Raw genomic sequence first — 6847 nt, forward strand, 5'->3', positions numbered from 1 at the left:
GCCTTGTCCATATTGATGGGGGGGCAATTCAAGAAGTTTACCGCACACTCTTCTTCAAGAGTATTGCCTTTATACTACATTTTGTTAAGAGTAAATATAGATGTGAAAAATATAGGAACAAACGGCAATTATTTAACTTAAGATGCGGAGTACAAATGTAAATACAACATACAGGTAGAAGGCACTAACAAGAGCAATGCAGAGCTAAACTTCTTCAGTAAAATTGGTTTTATTCAATATTTTGGCAAGAGTAAATGTAGATCTGATGTGTAGAAAAATGGAGGACAGGGGAAAATAAGCTGCAAAGTGTACATGAAGAACTAGCTGACAAATATAAGTATAGTGATGAAGGACAACCGATACTTACAAGAACAATGCAGAACTAAATTTCTTCATAGGCATTGGGTTTATTCTACATTAATTTAAGCATTAATATAGATCTGATAATTTGGAGCGAACAGTGGATAAGCAAGCTATAATGCACAATGATGTCGCATAATCCACCAGGTACGAATGTAAGGACAACGATAGGACAATGCGTACTCACAAGAGCAAAGCAGCGACCAGCATAGTTGCGATATCCTAGGTTTTGCGACGCTGGTTCTATCGCCAATATACGTCGGGTGCTATGTGATTTCTCCGGTAGCACCACCTTTTTCAAGGACTTTGCTTGTACTACTTCAGGTTCTGCAATCGCCCTCTTCCTTTTGGATGTCTGAAACACAAGAACAACATTTGAATGGAAAAACATGGTATGACGACAAATGGAATAGGTGTTGATAATGGATGGGCATGGCATCTTCACATATATCATGAGTAAACTAAGCAGATGGCGGTGCAACGAAGCAAAAGAAATGCAAGACACCTTATGCAAGATATGTACAACCAATAAAACCTTGCCAAATTAGAACATGCACCTTATTGGGTGAACAGGATAGGCCATCTGCCATTGACTCCTTGAGCTCAGAATAGTCATTAGGATTATATTCTGAATACGAATCTATAGGCCGGGAGCATGTGGGTTTCATTGCTTGCACAATGGACCTAAATCTCTTGATGCCAAGTTTTTTACCCAATGAACTGTTCCGCAATATTCTTCTGATGTGCGCATTCTTATATTCATTGAGATTACATACAATATCTGTAAAGCATGAAAACACAAATAGTAGTGAGATTATCTTTGTAATGCAGAGGATATTGTAATATAATAGAGGCTCCCTGTAAACCCTTGTGTGCTATCACTAGATTCTGATGAGAGGGACCATGTGTGCTGTAATATGGTGAGTAGATTAATATAATCTGGCACAACTACACAAAAAATAAGCTCCCTGTTGGGGCCCCCAGATGTAAGGATAGTTGGCAGATGATAGGTTCATAATATACCGTATAGAAAGTTTATTGCCAAACCATGATAACGAGAGCGTAGAGCCAGTAGGCAGGTCGTAGTGTAGATAATAGGGGTAAAACATAACCACCATAAATAAATCAGGAAAGCGGAACTGGGAAAAAATCATAGGGTTTTGCCGCTACTGTTATGCAGCCTATCGATCACCTACAGGCCAGCTCTATTCATCTGAAGGCGCACAACTGTTACTATCAGTTTATTCTATCAAAGACTATGTGGCTCCCACCATTTCTGGGGTATTATGGCAGACCAACTCGAAGTGCGAAATCATTTACCAGAACCGGCCCAGTAGAGGTGTCAACTTCAGATGTCCCTGCTCCCCTTCCTGACAAGGAACATACTATGCTTACTAAAGAAGAACATAAGAGGAACATGTTAAAGAACAAAAGATGAAGCATATTCTGCATGTCTGCATGCAAGTCGCGTGACTTTTGTCATTTGCGTCAGTCGACCATTTCAGGCGGTTGGATGAAGATCCTACGTCTCCTAACCCTTTCTTCCTCATCTCTGATTCTTCCCATATAGAACACCCCACGGGCCGCCAGCCGAACCACCGGCCCCGACCCCCCGCCCTCCCCTGAACCGCCCCCACTGTCTGCATTCCTCCGCCACCCCCACCCCACCCCCGCCCCCACCCGCGTCGAGTTTTCTTCATTCGGCGAGGCCCCACCACCGCCCCCCACAACCACCGTCCCCACACGAGCCCCTTCATTTGCACCAGCGAACTCCGGCGAGCTCTGAAAAATCGACTAACCCAATTTTGAAATTTAGTCTGCTGTCATTTAACTAGTGTGGAATATAAAAGGGGAAAACCATAAGCATTGCGAGTATAGTGTTGAGCGTGCCATGGTGGATATGAAGGTGCAAACCAGACAAAGGAAACATCACAACCAATGTTTGCTTTCAACTAACAAGTAAGTGATGGACAAGAAAATCAGAGTAAAGCAGTGGCGATCTATTTTCTTGCTGCAATAAATAAGTTGAGCAGATACGGAAGAGTAACGCCTCTGGTGCGGCGCCGTGTATGCATTTGCTGAGAATTTGTCGGTGCTGCGGTAGCGATGGCCGTCGGCAGCGTTGAAGCAGACCTAGGAGGGTAGACGGTGGTGGCGGGGCGTGGTGGACGAGATGGTCGTAGGAGCGGCGCCGGCAAGGTGGACGGCGGCGGGGATGAAGCGAGAGGACGAGATGCAAAGATCCCGATCCGAAGCCGCGGATGAGAGAGGTCGATCTCTTGTAATGGACGACGGCGTCGGGCTATCAGCTCTGGAATGGTGGAGGAGGATGGCGGTGTGTGGGGTGGCGGACGGAGCAGGCTGGGGTGGAGAGGCTGTTTTGGCGCCCACGGAGTACGAATGGGGAAATGGAGGGAGAGAGGAAGGGGGGAACCATGTCTTCAGGGCGCGCTTGTCCCAAATGCGAGGAAATTTACAAACTTAACCCCTGTTTAAAATTTCCTACATCAGAGCAATGTTAGTCGGTTGGGGATAGGACGGTAATCTCGCATACACCGAATATTTGCCGACGAGAGTTTCTTTTTGGCGCCCACCATGTATGAATCGGGGAGGGAGTCAATTTCGGCTGAGGAGACACTGTGTTTTGGCGCCCACCGTGTATGAATCCGGGTGAGAGGCGGTTATGTCACGTTTGAGTGAAATTACAAACCTACCCCTATTGAAACCTATAGAAATCAAGTCGATAGGCTTTGCGTGTTAGGGATAGGCAGTAATTTCCATCTCGCAGATTTTGGTTTCGGGCAGTTACTGTGACTTTCCCCGCTTCGCTCAAATTTTTGCAGAGCAAGAGTGCACGTTTACCATGCCAACTCAATTCGAATCCAGTTTGAATTCTATTTTTGTTCGTCCAGGATCCATTTGCCATTCGAATAAAATTCTATATACATCATTTTTATATATACTTTTGAAAGCACAACACCCTTTATACATGAATATGGTTTACATATGGCATGATCTCAGATTCATAAGGTTGTATTCATCTTAACTTGGATTTCCAAATATTTGAAACCACTTTATGTTGAAATACAATGTATGCATTCCTCGCTAACTGTCTCCAATTAATGTGTGTCTCATGTGATTTTTTTACTTCTCAAACATGTATAATGTGTTTCACACACGCAACATATAGTGTAATCCTGTTTAGACATTATTTGCGTATAAATCATGCATGGTCTCTAATTAAAGAATCTATGGATCAGTAATATTGATAAACTATATAACATTACACATTTCCCCAAATTCAAATGAATATGCATGTTTGATTCACCAATTTGCGTCATGATATTATCGATGTCGTGATCTCTAGTTTAAATATTTGAATCCCCTTTAATCCAGATATTCGTCTCATATAGCTATTACTCATGCTTATATAGGAGTATCTGTCTAGACCTATACGCGTTCATCGTCTCTCAGGTATCTCTTGTGCTACCTGTATGTCGACAATGATCTTTTATCTTCACAACACACTGATGGTACTCTCCCCCTCGACCTTCATCACTCTATCTCTCTCTAAGTATATCTCGCTCCCTGCTATGTGGCTCTAACTATGATTCTCCATGTGAAATCTCTTTCTCTCACACAAACACAAACTTCGTCTCCCGGGGTCTCATTTCTCTCTACTATTCCCCTGTGTGCCACTCGCACACCCACTCTCACGCAGAGATGTCTTTCGCTCCTTACATATGAGAAGCTACGACTCCTCCTCTTAAATATCTCTTTCTCACACACAAACACAAACTCTGTCTCCCAGGGTCTCATATCTCTCCACCATTCTCTTGTATGTCGCTCACACACACTCTCTCTCCCTAGAGATATCTTGCATTCCCTCATATGTCTCTCTAGCTATCACTCTCGTTGTGAAATATCTTTCGCTCACAGACACAAAAATCCGTCTCTCGGCATCTAATATCTCTATGATATTTGTTTGTATGTAACTCACATGCACACTCTCTCTATCTCTCTCACACCCACACACATAACTCAGCCTTCTGATCCACTCGACTCTATGTCTAACACACACTAGCTAGCATCTTTATCTTTCTATTTATCTGTTTCTCCATCAACCTTCTTTCTCACCCTCAATCTTGCTTCCTATCATGCACATTATATATGTTTCTCTCTACATGCAGTCAAGTGCCCTCATTTTATGTTTCTCTCTCACACACATAACTTCATCCTCTGAACCACCCGGCGGTCATCTCCAACACTCAAACTAGCCGATGTCCCTCTAGCTAGCATCTCTCTCTCTCTCTGTATCTATTTGTAGTTACACCGTCAACATTTCTTTCTCGCACGCACTCTTGCTTCCTATCACCCACACTATATATGTTTCTCTCTACATGCATTTATAGGTTGATCTCTTTTGCACAATCGTTGTGTCTCGCTCCCTCTACTCGCCATAGATGCATGCTCCAGCCCAGACCACTATCTCTTAAAGACAAAAACACATGCTCAATTATCGAGCCTTCTTCCCTGCACTCTCACATGCATGCATATTGTCATATCGATCTCTCCCATATCGTCTATCTTATAACTTATGTCTTCTTTCTTTTATCTCGATCATGCTCACGCGCGCACACACACACATCCAACGTATACATGTATACCTCTCGCACATGCACATTCAAGGTCTCCTATGTCTCCATACATAGTTAATTACCCTCAATCCTAATGCCACACCGAATCGTTCTGTTCTTGTGTGCACATAACTTTCGCCTGGATGGGTAAAACACACACTCGCACTTAACAATCTCCTTCTAGCTATCCCCCTCTCTCACTCTTCCCCAATATCCCCGAAACCAATAAGACCATCCCTTTGTTTAATTTCCGCCTACATGCACCATTGATATATAGTAGTCCTCCTCGGTGTCTCTCAAACAAACACGTTCTCTCGATGTCGACTCCTCTCACACGCACATGCCGTCTCTTCCCTCTCTACGTGCCTTTTCTCTCTCGTAGCCCCTCGTTGATGGCCTCTGTCATACACTATGATGAAGCCACACACACTTAAATTACATCCGCCACCAAGGACCCCGCATCACACACACACGCACCCCCCACACACACACTAAGACTCCATCTCACACACACATGCTCTAGGCAGAGCATTTGTTCCTACAACCCTTCGTCCAACCTTACCCGTATGATAAGCAATCACCTTAATTTACTTGTATAACATGGAAAAATTCCACTTTACTTTAGTAGTTAGCAAACTTATCATTTCTACTCTTATAAAAATCGAGTTGGTGATGATGGTGTGCCTACCATTTTGTAATATAGACCGTCCCATCTATATCGGATGGATATAAAGCAAACTATGACAATTTTACAAAAGATACCCGCACCTCTCTCCACATTTACAGACAAGGCCTTGCCTAGTTCATCATCCTTATCTCCCACAACCTCATTGCTGAGCAATTAAAAAAGGAACTCTCTGGAACAATCTAGCATGGTGGCCACTGCCGCCTGCCGGTGCCGTCCATCCCCATGCCTCCGCCCAGTCCGACCACCAGTCACCACCACGCTCCACTCCTCCTCACCTTATATCTCATCTTTCATTTTTTCGATGAAATTGTCGAGATACCAGTTTCCCGATAAAATTCCCGAGATATCATTAGTTTTTACACATGGGATTACTCCTGCATGAGTCAATCACAACAGGTGTTTTGTAAAAAAATGCATATTGATGTTACGTGGAATGCACGAGCATCTTGCTAGTAATTATATAACGCAAATCACGAGCAGGAAGAGACATTTTTTTACACAACCACGTTAACATGGTGTAACACCCTCGATGCGACTATAGCTCCCACGTGTCGAGGCACGACTTAGAGACATAATCGCATTGAAGGCATATGTCGCAAGTTAGGCAATCTTCACAACATCCCATGTAATATGATAATAAAAGGGGAGATAACATAGTTGGCTTACACTCGCCACATCAATCAAGTACATAAATAACATTACATCATCCAAACACTCATGGCCCGACTACGGCACCAAAATAAAAGATAACCCAACATGCGACACGGTCCCGATCACCCCCAACTGGGCACCACTACTGATCATCAGGAAAGGAAACATAGTAACGTTGAGAGTCTTCGTCGAACTCCCACTTGAGCTCAAACGCGTCTCCTGGAGTGGAATCATCAGGCCCTGCATCTGGTGTAATATTAATCTGTGAGCCACAGGGACTCGGCAATCTCGCACCCTCGTGATCAAGACTATTTAAGCTTATAGGTAAGGCAAGGTACAAATATATGTGGAGCTGCAGCAAGCGACTAGCAAAATATGGTGGCTAACTTAATTCGCAAAAGAGAGCGAGAAGAGGAGGCAAAGCGCGAGCAAGAAACTAGAGAACAACCTGCGCAAACATTACTCCAACACCGTGTCCGCTTCCCGGACTCCGCCGACAAGAGGCCATCAC

The sequence above is a fragment of the Triticum urartu genome, chromosome 2A (assembly GCF_056163025.1).
Source record: "Triticum urartu cultivar PI428250 chromosome 2A, HENAU_Tu73, whole genome shotgun sequence".
In the NCBI taxonomy this organism is placed as follows: Eukaryota; Viridiplantae; Streptophyta; class Magnoliopsida; order Poales; family Poaceae; genus Triticum; species Triticum urartu.